The sequence below is a fragment of the Pleurodeles waltl genome, chromosome 1_2, assembly GCF_031143425.1.
Source record: "Pleurodeles waltl isolate 20211129_DDA chromosome 1_2, aPleWal1.hap1.20221129, whole genome shotgun sequence".
NCBI lineage: Eukaryota > Metazoa > Chordata > Amphibia > Caudata > Salamandridae > Pleurodeles > Pleurodeles waltl.
Window position 1 is genome coordinate 363,421,373 of NC_090437.1, and position 14,986 is coordinate 363,436,358.

At 43.7% G+C, this 14,986-nt stretch overlaps 1 pseudogene; it reads left to right on the forward strand.

Moving 5' to 3' along the window:
- The first annotated feature begins 4,083 nt into the window (after positions 1-4,083).
- LOC138295568 (nuclear ubiquitous casein and cyclin-dependent kinase substrate 1-like) lies at positions 4,084-5,148 on the forward strand (annotated as a pseudogene).
- Positions 5,149-14,986: the final 9,838 nt, after the last annotated feature.

Below are 14,986 nucleotides of genomic sequence, written 5' to 3' on the forward strand. Positions count from 1 at the left end.
TTACACCAAATCACTCTCTTTCTTATTTGGTGTAAATCCATTCAGTAATTTAAGAGAAATTCAAGGAAATCTGAATTTGCAACGACTTAGTGAATACTCCCGATCTCGTGCAGAGATTTTATTGGTTGTCAATATTTCAACCAAGAAGTATTGGCAGCCATTTTGGGACTCAGCTATAGCCGGGTCCCAGAAGGTCTTTAAAAAAAGAGAAAAGTGGGCATGGTACCGTTACCCTAACACCCTAGCCTTGGTCCAGATTCGCAAATTTTAAAGTGAATAAAAAAAACATGAGTGCAGGTGACCGCACTTGCTTTTATTATTGTCCCCGGGTGGGCCAGGTCCTGGGAGCATTGCATAATTATGAAGGAGAGGGGTCATGATGCTCCCAGCGCTAGGCCTTTGAAAAAACCCGGGGACCACCAACTCTAGGGGCAATGTGTGAAATAAATGTAGATGGGCTGCACGGACCCCTCCCCAGTCTCTGGGGCACCACCTTCCAGAGTGATAAATGAGGAAAGATGTGGGTGGCTGTGCGCGCCCCCAGACCTTGGGGACCACAACATCCCTGAGGTAATAAATGAAAAATAAATATAGGGGTTCCTTGCAAGCCCCCGCCCAGGGGATCACCACCTCCGTATGGCTAAATTAATCGAAAATTGCAGGGGCTGCATGGACCCCCCCAGGCCCTGGGGACCACCTGGGGACCACCTCTTCCCCAGGGCAATTTTACATATTTTACCTATTTATCAGGTGTCCCATGGACTCCTGGGGCTATTTTAAATAGAAGGAGGGGGGCTGAGCGACCCCCTTCCTTGGCCATTTGTGGCTCTGGGGTCTACCACCTTCCCGGAGCCCTGCCCATGACTATCAAAGGAGGCGGACCACATGGCCATATATGGCCCTGGGGACCACTACCCCCTCCAGGGTTGGCTCATGCTACCTCCTGTGGTGCCCACCCTCATGAGGTAGCTGTTTTATTTTGCTTGGTGGGAGTTGTGACAGCTCCCACCAAGCGAAAGCAAACATGGTGCTTTCAGCAAGTGGGAGCTTTAAAAATGCCAAGCTGTAGCCAAGCCACAGAAAAGAGCTGTGTCCCAGGAGCGGGCAGCCCGGTACAAAACAAGAGCCGGCCTGTGGCTTGTTGATCCCCAGGGCCATCAGTGGCTCCTTGAGGGGGCCACACAGCCTCCTTCCAACATGGAAGAAGACCCGAGATGTGGTGATCCCCGAGACTATGGAGATCAGAAAATACCCCCTTCACTTCATTTTTATAGGTCTAAGGAGGTGTTGGTCCCCAGGGCTGCAGGGGGATTGGGTGCCCCTGTGTATAAATTAAATATAGCCCCAGGGAGGTGATGGTCCCCGCAGCTGCAGGGGAGCCACACAGCCCCCTGCATTAATGTTGTTTGATGCCCCGGGTAGGTGGTAGTCCCCTGGGGCTGCAGGAGGGCCTCACAGTCCCCCTGAATTATCATAAAAATGCTCCCAGGACTTGGTCCACCCGGGGGCTTAAAAAAGACAAACCACAGGAGCCTGTGCTTTGTTTTTTTTTAACTTTACAGCAGATCCGTAGATCCACCATGACCTCCACCGTAAATCTTTTAAAAAAAATGCTTTTTAGCCCTGTGGGGGGTCCCTATGTATCCCTATACATATACAAATTTGGATTTCCTTAAATGTCTCAAAAACTACTGAACAGATTTACACCAAATAACAAAAAGGGTTCTTTCTGGACCAAGAGCTACATTTCTGCCAAAGCTGGTGTAATTCCGTCCAGTGGTTTTGGCACTATCGCTGGTCAAAATCCCTATGGAAAAATAATTGGGAGAAAACATGTCATGGGACTCGCCTTCTTTCTCGACCCTGCTACATGGATCACCCTGAAACTTTCCAGACAGCAGCTGATGTGAGCGAGAAAGTTTTGCGAAGCGGCGCCAAAGTTATTTCCAAAAAAAGCCTTTTCTCTATAAAAACTAGGTCCTAACTATAGCTACCTAGTGTCTACACCACCTATCAATCTGTGTGTGTATATATATACATATATATATATATATTTATTTTTACTGAAAAAAAATAAGTTAAAGTAATGGTGTAGTTAGATGAATTGGTCAGTGACAACATTAACATGTTTAACATTTTCAACTAAAAAAAGACAGATATTCACCAGCGCTAACTATAACTTGCACCCCCGCCATGCACTGCTTATGACATCACATATGACATCACGCATGACATGTTCCATGACATCATTTATGACATCACTGATGGCGCCAGCGTTGTGTGTCTACCCTCCCTCAAAGAAATATGCTGTGGGGTAGGCTCTTATGGGTTTTTTCAGCCTTGGGGAAGAGGGGGCTCCCTCTGGGTGCCCTCTATGGGGCCTAGCAGAGTCAAGGTTTCCTTACCCTGCCCCATACATCTTTTTTCTTTCAGAACTTTAGTACAGTTGACTTGGGGCCAGATGTAAGTATGATTGGGTTTGTGACTCGCAAATTGCGAGTCGCAAACCCATATGCAGGATGGTGTCCCTGACACCATCTGCAAATCGCAAGGGGGTCACAAAGACCAACCTCATTAATATTAATGAGGTGGGTCGCAATTGGCGACCCCCTTGCAATTCCCTGCACTCACAGGGATGGTGGCCTGCTGGAGACAGCAGACCACCATGTCTGTGACTGCTTTGTTAATAAAGCAGTTTTAGTTTTTTGTATTGCAGCTCGTTTTCCATAAAGGAAAACGAGTTGCAATACACTCGAGAAAATTAAACCATTTGGTTTAATTTTTTCAGAGCCATTCACAAAGGGGTGCTAACTGCGAATTGCTTTGCGACCGCGTTCCCGGTCACAAAGCAATTCTGCATCGCGATGCGGATCTCAAATAAGAAGGGGAACACCCCTTCCTATTTGCGAGTCGCATTCCCATTTTGCGAGTCGGTAACCAAGTTACCGACTCGCAAAATGGGAATGAGCATCGCGATGCGCGTTTTGCATGGCGCATATAGCGAATTGTGCTGTTTGCGCCACGCAAAACGTTTTGTACATCTGGCCCTAAGTCCCTGAGTCCTGTAATAGCTGCCAGCAACATTTTTCTCATGTTGCTGACAGCCAATCAGAGTGCTTTCTCTCACTTGAGTCTTACTCCTGCAGGAGCAGGATGGCCCAAGGCAAAATATAGCTCCCCCTCATAAGGCTCTATTTTTAAACTGGAGCTCCTGTGAAAGTCTTGGAGAATCTCAACTGCCAACATATATATTTATTTTGGACCTTTAATTACTCAAAAACATCTGAATAGTTTTGCACCAAATCACAAAAAGCACAACTTGTGGAGGTTCTACCTTCCTTTGGTGTAATTTTGTCTAGCAGTTTTTGCTGTAGCCTATTTTAAAGAAGTCTGTGGAAAATGAATGGGGTTGTTACATTTTGTGACACTCCCTTTTTTCTCTGCCCCCACTTGATGGATCACCCCAAATATTTCCAGGAAGGTGCTGAGGTGGATGAACTTTAGTGAAGTAGATATATTTGTTGCACTCAGATGCTTGGTCCATATTGGGTCTGGAGGTGTCAGGGTAAGTCTAGAATCATATGGGGCACAGCCTCATGAAACAGCAAAGCCTGTAGAGGAGAGATGCAGAAAATCCCAGTGGGATGCTGTTGGTTCATTCAGCACAGGACCTCACTCAGTTAACAATGCCAATCAAGGGGTCAACTGTGACAATTCTAGAGTATGCTTTTTTCTGTACATGTTGGGAAGTGAACACCCATTGAAATAGAGTCCTCATGAATTGGGGTTGATCACAGGGTCGGTCACATACTGGACCCATCTTTGGTCTTACTGTAGGCCACTGTTGAGAGGACAACTAAGTAGGGGTGTGCAAGGTTCTAAAATGCAATTCTTCTGACCATTGCTTTATTTTAAATCACAAACTATCCACAAAGGTCAAAATGTTCTATGTGAGTAGAGGTCCCAGTGAAAATATTTCATAGTCAAATGTGCAGTCTTCTTTCTGATGCAGGAATGTGGCTCATGTATGTGTGTCAGAAAAGTTCAGCAGCAATCTACTGAAAACTAGACCATCTTAGGACCCACCGTCTTACTGGTAATCTCAGAGACTTGATTAGCGTCCAACCGATCGTGCAGGGACTTGCAGCTCCCCAGCCACCGTGAAACCAGCGTGCGCCATGGCAAGGCCCGTCAGGAACAGGAAGGTGGTTGATTACTCGATGTACTAGGATTCTGATGATGAGGACACTGCACCACCTGCCAAGAAGGTCAGAGCATCCACCCGGGATTCTAAAATTAAGAAGCGGCCCATTAAGAACGCAAAGGAGGAAAGTGAAGGGTCGGAGACTGAGGAAAAAGATTTGAAGTCTAAGGAGGAAGACGATGACTCAGCAGATGATTTGGCAGTGATGAGGAAGACTTGGCAGGTGATGGAAAGGTGACAGCGACTATGAAAGCCCCAAGAAGGTTAAAACAAAAGAAAAGAAAGTTAATCCTGAAAAAGTAAAGAAACCGGTCTCCAAGACTAAGAAAAAGGCTGACACAGAAGACAGCAATGAGAATACGGACCGGAAAATAGTGCGCCAGCAGCGTCACGCTGCTTCCAAAGCAGTATCCAAGCAGCGGGAGATGCTAATTGATGATGCAGGAAGTGAAGAGAAGAAAGATGAAGATGAAGCCCAGTTCCTGGACAAGGAGTCTGGCAATGATGATGACTTCATGATTGAGGATGATGATGACAGTGATTACGGGGGATCCAAGAAGAGGAGTAAGAAAGTGGTTAGGTGGCCTAAACAAGAGCGGAAGGAGAAGAAGTTGCCGAAACCTCGGATAAAAGCCACTGTGACACCCAGTCCAGTGAAAAGCAAAGTGAAAGCACGTCCAGCTCCTGCTCCCAGGGCTGCAAAAGAGAAGTCTCCTCATCCAAAAGATGAAGAGGAGGATAAACCAGAGGATGAAGAGGAAGAAGAAGAAGATGAAGAACCAGAAAGCCCACAAGAAGAAAGCTGTGAGCCCCTTAGAAAAAAAGAAATCTGTCGACCCTCCAGCGGAGAAATCCGGAGACGAAGAGGAAGGCTCAGAAGAAGAGCCCCCATCGGCTGAAGATTAAGAAGCCACATTGAGCAACAGATGGGGGTTTTATATATATAAAAAAAAAATATCGGAGGGGAAATGATGACTTGGCTTTGACTTGACATTTGGGCTTTAAATGCTTATCTTTTCTTGTATATATATTTTTTATTTTGATAAAAAGACTACTCAAGTGGTGGAATGATGCCAGTGGTCATTTACTGATGGCTGTCATTGCTTCTCTCGATGGCCAATCAAAGCCTGTTAAATGTCTTGTTTAGATTGCTTATTTGTTGTTATATATTTTTTGTGCTAAAGATACTTGGGCAGACTATTGGAAGGCTATTATTTTCCATCATACATGAAGTGCAAGTTGAGAGGCGGTAAATTTCAAGAGAATTCTTCAGACGTTCTTGATAAAGATTCCGTTTGCTTCCTTTGGACAAATGTGTGCTGACTCATGAGATGTTGCCTTTTGAGGTTTCTGCTTGCTGTTTTTGACTTTGATGGGGGGACCTCAATAAAGGTAACGATTTAGTCCAGTCTCAATTGTAAAACTGAATAACCATCCCCACACCCCTCCTTCTGAGCCTGTTCCTTGTTTTCTACTTCAGTTCCAAAGGAAACACGCTCTTGTAATGGGACTACCAATGTTTCCATCCTTTTTCAGTATATTCAAAAACTGCTACTGTAACACGTAGCACGAAATTTTCTTCTGCAGGCTGTGGAGTGTGGTGCAAAATTTTCAGGTTAACATACATTAGCTTTTCTTATACGAAGAACCGGTTTCCATCCAGCACCTGTGTACATAAAACTGAATTGTTATTTAGTCACATGGTAAAAACTGAATTTGTGAATAAGGTTGCATAGCTTTGATAATAGTTGGTCAGGCAACTCCTCGGTTAGTCAGGCCCATCTGTGTGGCCACTTTCTGTTTTGTTTTTCTTTTTGGTGGGGAGAAGGGGGTGTTACGCATTTGGATTCTCTGATCTCAGCTCAGAACTGTAACTGATCCTATCTTATTTTTTGTTGTATTTATCTACTTTTTAATTTGGGGACGGGGAGAAGTGATGGAAATGTGCTTGTCGTTCTACAAGTACCTATTAGCTAAATGTGAGCAGATCTTTTTTGGACTTTCTTATGTTTGAAATGGGCCTTGATTTCCAGGCTACAATTTATGGAGTGTGCTCAAATTGAATTGATTTTTGTAACCAGTGTGTACATTGGGGAGGGGAGATTTAGCATGAAGCACAAATTTAATCATGGAACGATTATTAAGGATTTCTTTAATCTGTCATTGATCAAGTTTACTCGCTACAGATTATTCAAGGCCTTAATTGTTTGTTAGAAGCTACTCTGTAACCTGATTTAACCCTATTAAAGCAGATCATGTTAGTTTAACTTTGCAAATCAGACGTCTCTTACAATACCCGACGGTGTGTGTGACGTTGTGTTTATGTGTGTGCAGTTACAAGGCAAAAAATGGCCCATTCGGAGCAAATAGGCAAGCGTTATTAACATGTGATTTGGCAGATGTAGGATTATTCTATTTAGTGTAAGAAATCATTTTGGGGTATTACTCTCGAGCCAGCCCTCCCCAAAAAAGATGACGGCCTCACTGTTAGTGGTGGTTTGAGTACTTGTAAACCATTTTAGGTTTTTGAATACGGTTATGTACATTGCTCTTCAAAACTGTGTGGTGAGAGACTGAATCAAACAGGCAATTTTCCAGTTCGTAACTAGTCTCTGGCTTTGGGTGGCATTCATGATGTGTTCTCTAGATGCCCCAACACTGATTAGCTGTCTAAAAAAAGTGACTTGCCTTTTCTGTGGTGATGTTAATCTGTAACACATGCAATTCTGTGCGTCCTGGGGAGAGGTTTAGATGTTGACTTGGAGAAGTGGTTGTGAGTAACTATACGCTCTCTAACTGTATCTGTCTGCACCAGCTTTAATTATTGCTTTATCTTCTGAACAGAGGCATCATTATTGAAGTGATGCAATATATATTCCTAGAAACCTCTTGGTTTCATGAGTGATCCCTCTAATGTTACACCTTTAGTTGTGAGATAGGCTTGAGGCTGGGCCTGTGACCTAGCGGGAACAATTACCAGTTTAGGGATTCCTTGCCCCGCTTTCTGTGAGAGAATGTATATTGACTGGTCTGCTTTTTTTGGTTTAATACTTTTAACATTATTTGTGCTGGTGGCAGTGGAAGTGTTTGAAGTCTGGGGTGGGGCAGGATAACTGGGGATACCTTGGCAGTGCTGAAATCTTGACGCATGGTACTAGGAGATCAGGTGCAATGTCATGATTTTATTTAAAAAATTAGACTATATAGACTATAAAGACTATATAATTACATGCAAAAACATCCTAGATGGGGATAAAGTAAATCAGAGTTACGTTGGCCAAGTTTGTAAAATTTTAGATGTAACCCTTGCATTTACTTTGTATTTTGTGTGCTTGTCTTTGTGATAGTTTTACTTTTCACATTCTGCAGTCTGTGTACCTGCAAAGAAAATAAAATTGCTTTGTTTTTATTGAAGCGTTGTTAAGGCCATGTATCAGCCCCAGAGCTTCTGTTTTACATATGTGTATCCTTTGTTTGTATTTTGTATTAAAAAGAAAAGAGAATTGTAAAAAAAAAAAGAAAACTAGACCATCTTTTTTAGTTTAAAAATTAATTCAAACAGGTGGGAGCAGACGTTTCCACCTAAGAGAAGCTTCTGTGCAGAATATCCTTTGCTCTTATTCCTCGATATGCTGTGATGGCCACTGAATGCATAAACCAGACCACAGACACTCTCAAGGGGCCTAATCAGGAGAAAGCTTTGTGTATTACACAAGAGACAAGTCCTGGATACAGATGAAGCAAGAGAGGAAGAACTGGAGAACACACTGTTCTTGTTCTGTGGGTACAAAAAAGTTTACAAACATCTATAGAAAAAACAATGAAAGGTGACTTCTAGCTATCATGACTGTAATCAAGAACTTTCCGCATGTGCACATGTTCTATTATTCCCATTGATTATTGTGAAACCTGCGCACTTCATTGTCACAAACATTTCAGCTTATTTAAATAAAAGAAACCATAAGGATCCCATTTGCCGTAGGCCACTGATTATAAATGATTGTAATTTTACACCCTAATAAAGAGATGTGTCTTCTGGAGCCTGATAACTTTTGAGGTGATCTGTTTATTCATTTTAATGATGCTAGCCTGTTGATATTTTGAGGAGAGGGACTGATCCTTCTGACTGTGACAACTGTACAGCCTGTACTGAACACACACTCCAGAGTTAAACTGGCTACCGGAAATAGTGGATACTTAATTGCCAGCCAGTTTTCCTTCATCTCATGCCAGCAGGTCAATGAGCTTTGATTCAGGTTCATCTCTGTTGGGTCAGCCAGGCCATATTGGATTATCTTGTCAATTGTCATTGTTGCTGACACTTGCTGTTTCTGTATTGCATGGGCCTGGGCAATTGCTAAATCCTGCTGTATGAAACCTTACATTGCAGATTTTGAAGTAAAGCTGTTTATGCTGTCAAGTTAATAGTGGCTGACTATGTTGTTATGTGCTGTTGCTGCTGTTGTGACAGGTTTTGGGAATACCGAGAGCCAACAGCACTACTCTCTCTGGAGTTTGAATGCTGCACACCAGGTCTGTCATGACCTTCAATCTTCAATCTTCTAGATCACCCACTTTCCTGATGATCCAATGTTTGGAAACCAAGACAACATATGGTGAGAAAGGAAGTAAGTGTCCAGTTCTTTTGTTCTGTTGATCCAGTATCTTGGCAGACATGTTCTCTGTGGAGGACACATTCTCTTTTGTAGTCTTTTGTTTTCAAGCAAAGGATTGAATTGTTGATCTAAGAAGCTGTGTCTTTGTTTGCATTGCTAAATATTTGTTCCACCTTTTGAAAATGTCCCTCCATCAGGTGCATCAACTAGATCATTAGTTCATGGTACTCTTCTCCTCGCTGACTTTCAATAAGTAGAAAAATACATAATTTTTTGCTAAAAACAAAATGTTGCAGCATGTAGTACATGTTGGCAACTTCTGTATGATGGCCTGTGCAGGGACTTTATTATCATACTGAATGATCCTCAACTAAGTCTAGCTTCAGCCTTTGAAGGAATGACTAAAAAGAGAGCAAAATCTACAACAGGTGACTAGTATATTTTTGACTACTTTATCTTTTTTTCAGGAAGTTGTGCAAAACTAGGTTTATGCATTGAGCTAAACAAGGGGCTCTGAATTATCCTTTGTTAGCCATGGCTCTGAGAATGTTACTGTCATTGTCAGTGGCAATGAATCCAGTGCTGAGACCTCTGGGTTGAAGCAATTCATAGACATGGGCATGAAGTGCATCCAAGTCCAGCAGTATGCAACTTCTTCATGCGAATATCGTGCAGTGAACAACATGACAGCTCTCCTTTAGGCAGTCTGATTTTATACCTTGAATGCAGTTAGCCTTTCATTTATCTCTATTAGAAGGTATGAGGTTCCTTGAGAACAAGCTAAAAATGCAGATATTCTAATAATTGACAACCTTGTAGGCCGAAATGTTTTTTGTTTGTATTAATGGGTGCAGCCATCACAGGATGCCCCTCCCTACAGTGTAAGCTTATTGTTCACAAAGATAAAAGCCTAATGTCAACATTTAGATGGAGCTAATGCATTTTGTCCCATGTAATTTAATCATAGTGAAGCTGTATAGTCTCCAGAGCCTTTTTTGTTTAGTAAATCTAAGATTAAATCAGTGGTCAAATTGTATATTAACACTATGATATGACAATTGATTAGGAGAGGTCTTTGTGTCAGAATTATTGCCAGAGGTCATATCAGATTGCTGAGGCCCCTTACTTCCAGTCAAACAGTTGAATCCAGAAGCAGTGCAGAACTGCCCTTCACCCAAAGCACATACTCTGCTCCTTCAGCAGAACTATGAAAGGGAATAGCTAAAGCCAACAATTCAAAGGTATGCTGTGCAATCCATCCTGAGAAACTCTAACATTAAACAGGCAGGTTTGCAATTTAATGCTTTAGCTAAGGTTTAGCATAGCTCTCAGAAATAGTTATAAATCGTGTTCGGATGTCAGACACTCGCTAATGATGTTAGAAACATTTTTATTGTTTTTGCTGATCGTTGCATGCATAACTGCTTTTATTTTTGCATTCTGTGTGGTTACTGTACCAATTTTATGCACTAGACTGAGAATTTTAAAATAAAAAAAACTGCATGTTCCAATTTCTTAGTGCTATCTTCAAGTGTGTTATTCATCAACAAAATATTGTTTGGGTTGCAGTTGTGTTCCTGAACTCATCTAGTGGGGCTGATTGTAACTTAAAAAACACAGCTTGTGCAAGATTGCACAGTGATCTTGTGTTAGGATTAGAAACCTGACTCCTGAAGCTTGAGGAATCCCTCAGGTTTTGTATCAATCACAACTTTTGCATGTCACTGAATGCCTAGAGAAGCATCATCAATGATGAAGAGCTGGCTGCTAGCATTTGCTGTACTCCCTCAGAGGAGATCTAGTGTATAATCTTCCCATCATATAAGTGGTTTTTATCGTGGCCTCTGTGGTACAGTGACTCCTTGGTGAACATACCCATCATAATTAGTTGTTGTGTCTGTTTTCTTTGTGATACCTCCACTAGTGAGTTATGAAGAGCAGGTAGGCTGCTTGGGTGCATTAGAGTGACTGTAACCATCTATGTCTGGTGCCCTTCTGCAGTTGCTGTGGGTGATGGCTGAATACTATGAGCAACAGTAACAGGGCTGTTTTGCATGGTGCTGACATCCACTTCTTATTCCTCACCACCAACTCCTTCTATCACCTCAAATTCTTCTTCTCTTTCACCAGCAGCTATCTTTTTGACTTGCTATTCCCCCCCAATTGTATGTAAAATTTTCAGTTCGACCAGCTGGCCCCTGGTACTGTAATGGCCACCCGGCTTCCACAGTGAACACTTTTGGGGCACATTAAGGCCCATATTGATACTCCCTTTGCACTGGATTAGCGTAATTTTTTTTACACTAATCCGGCACAAATTTAACACCATATTTATATTTTGAGGCTAGATCCATCTAACGTCAAAATATCTGAGTGTGCGTCATTTTCTGGATGTGTGAAACCGCCTTGTGTCAAAGAGATGCAAGGTAAGCGTTCCCGTCCCAAAAATTATTTACACACCTGTGCACATATTTATCCAACCGGGCAAAAATGGTGCTGGGAGGCGGAACTGGAAAATGACGCAAATCCCGATTTGCGTCAACTTTTAATGCCTGGGTCAGGGCAGGAGTTAAAATAGGGCAAACACACCACTACTTAAGGAAAACACACACAAGCAACATCATTGCTCAAGAAGGAAGACATGGAGGTGCTACTCATGCAGCATGCTCGAAGACGCAGAGCACAGGACCAACAGCAGCAGCTACCACCAAACCAACATGGACCCCAAAGGCAACGCAGAAGGCAGGAGAGGATATTCAGGACCAGGACAACCCTTCAGGGCCTCAGGGAACATGATATCATCCAGAGGTACAGTCTAAACTGGCAAGCCATACAGCAGCTGCTGCGCAACAGTGAGCCACAGTTGGCAGCCACCTTGCAGACACCCCACATCATTCCACCAGCGACCAAGCTGCTAGCTGTCCTCCACATGTTGGAAAGTGGCTTTTTTCAAACCATTGGTGCCCTGGTTGACGGGATCTCACAGCCCTCATTCTCTGCCTTCCTTCCCAAGGTAGTTGATGCCATCATCTCCCTCACACACCGCCCCATCAGCTGCCCCAACACACAGCAGAAGCAGCAGGAGACCAAACAGAGGTTTTATCAAATTAATGGCTTCCCGCACATGCTTGGTGCCACTGACTGCACATAAGTCCGGATTGTGCCACCTGCTGCAACCGAGCACCTGTACCGCAACAAGAAGCACACACACTCCATCAATGTGCAGGCCATTGTGGCTCACCAGGGATTGTTCACCAACATCATGGCAAAGTATCCTGGGAGTGTACATGATTCATTCATCTTCCGCCACTGCACCATCAATCGGCACTTCCAAGATGGACGATATGGCAATGGCCTTCTTGTTGGTAAGTACAGAAACCTAGTAATTTGCACACAGCACAGCAACCCTGTAGGACACCCAACACATACACCACTACATTGACACGTGGCCAGGAAGACGCTTAGGTGTGACACTGGTAGTCATGTTTGATACCCTGACCCAATGGGATACACACCTATGGGCAAATGATGGATGCAAATAACAATAGATGCCACTCTAGAGCCACCCAGGACCAATTTAAAAACACACAGTGACAATGATATGGCCTTAACTGGCAGTACAACTTGGAAGATGAACCTTTCAATATTTCAAATAAAGAGAAGGGATCGGAGGATTATATGGTCCAGTGTACACCCTCCAGTCAACCTGATAATGTAATATAATACAATGTTCCAAAACTGACACAAGGAAAAAGGGAAGGAGTCCTGATAATCAGGAGTACAAGTCCTCACACACCACATTTGGTGTCATGCTTCATCATCGGACAGCTCCTCGTCAGGCCGGCACTGCAATGCCTGACGGGCACCCCCCGAAGGGGGGCTCTTTGCCGGAGATCTTTTAGTTAATGATGAAGCCGCGGAACCAAATGTGGGTCCGAGAAAGAGGAAGGAAAAAAGAAAAGAAAGAGAATAAAATTGGCTCAAAACCCTCACTAAATAGTTTATTATTTCCTGTTGGGAATTGGTCAAGATTAAAAAAGTAGCAAGGGAGTGAAACAAGAGGTAATGCTCAGGCACTCGTACAAAAATCAGGACAAAGGAAGACGGTAATTATCCGAAATCCCTCAGTATATGGTGAATATACGGTCGACATGTTTCGCGTCTCTCATGGTCCAACAGGATCCCCTGACGCTTCTTCAGGACCTATTTAATCATTGGACTTCTCCAATTGAAAACAAAGGGAAAAAAATCATCAGCTCCTGCAATCTAACGCTCACAGTCAAGACGTCGTCGGTCACTTACTAGAGATAAACCGGACTGGCTTTCCTTTCCTATCAGTCACCCTAGATACATGGGAAAAAAACTGAGGTTAATATATTGCATAACTACTTCATCTACACTCTGAGAGTAGTACATATAAGTGAAGATTAAAAAATAGTGACAAACTGTGCAACTCATAGTGATAAAGTGGATGGTAGCAACCCATGCTCGTGATGTGTAGGGGGGCTTTCCAACTCCATTATGAGAAAGGGTTTCATGGGATCACGCAGGCCTGTTGCCCGGTTCACAATGAATCTAGTTGCGAGATAAGCATAGAAAAAATAAAACAAAGGGACAGGATGTCTCTGTTTCTAAATCATCAGTCAGACCTACAACATGGTCACTGGAAATAAGCAAAAATTATCTGTAGTAAGAGGTGCAAAACTGGGTACAGATAAAGTGTAGTATATATCCACACGCATGCAATAAAACCGAAAATGCAGCAGTGTAGTTTACAGATATATCATCATAGGTTACAAGGTGATAATGATAATCACCCTCGTATTAGATATACGTACATGAGGTTTGTAAAGAGATAACTGTGAGAAAGTAGCCTCTTTCTAGCCTTGTTACCCCCACTTTTGGCCTGTTTGTGAGTGTATGTCAGGGTGTTTTCACTGTCTCACTGGGATCCTGCTAGCCAGGGCCCAGTGCTCATAGTGAAAACCCAATGTTTCAGTATGTTTGTTATGTGTCACTGGGACCCTGCTAGTCAGGACCCCAGTGCTCATAAGTTTGTGGCCTATATGTATGTATTCCCTGTGTGGTGCCTAACTATCTCACTGAGGCTCTGCTAACCAGAACCTCAGTGGTTATGCTCTCTCTGTAAAAATTGTCACTAACAGGCTAGTGACCAATTTTACCAATTTACATTGGCTTACTGGAACACCCTTATAATTCCCTAGTATATGGTACTGAGGTACCCAGGGTATTGGGGTTCCAGGAGATCCCTATGGGCTGCAGCATTTCTTTTGCCACCCATAGGGAGCTCTGACAATTCTTACACAGGCCTGCCACTGCAGCCTGAGTGAAATAACGTCCACGTTATTTCACAGCCATTTTACACTGCACTTAAGTAACTTATAAGTCACCTATATGTCTAACCTTTACCTAGTAAAGGTTAGGTGCAAAGTTACTTAGTGTGAGGGCACCCTGGCACTAGCCAAGGTGCCCCCACATTGTTCAGAGCCAATTCCCTGAACTTTGTGAGTGCGGGGACACCATTACACGCGTGCACTACATATAGGTCACTACCTATATGTAGCTTCACAATGGTAACTCCGAATATGGCCATGTAACATGTCTAAGATCATGGAATTGCCCCCTCTATGCCATCCTGGCATTGTTGGCACAATTCCATGATCCCAGTGGTCTGTAGCACAGACCCTGGTACTGCCAAACTGCCCTTCCTGGGGTTTCACTGCAGCTGCTGCTGCTGCCAACCCCTCAGACAGGCAGCTGCCCTCCTGGGGTCCAGCCAGGCCTGGCCCAGGATGGCAGAACAAAGGACTTCCTCTGAGAGAGGGTGTTACACCCTCTCCCTTTGGAAAATGGTGTGAAGGCAGGGGAGGAGTAGCCTCCCCCAGCCTCTGGAAATGCTTTCTTGGGCACAGATGTGCCCAATTCTGCATAAGCCAGTCTACACCGGTTCAGGGGACCCCTTAGCCCTGCTCTGGCGCGAAACTGGACAAAGGAAAGGGGAGTGACCACTCCCCTGACCTGCACCTCCCCTGGGAGGTGTCCAGAGCTCCTCCAGTGTGCTCCAGACCACTGCCATCTTGGAAACAGAGGTGCTGCTGGCACACTGGACTGCTCTGAGTGGCCAGTGCCACCAGGTGACGTCAGA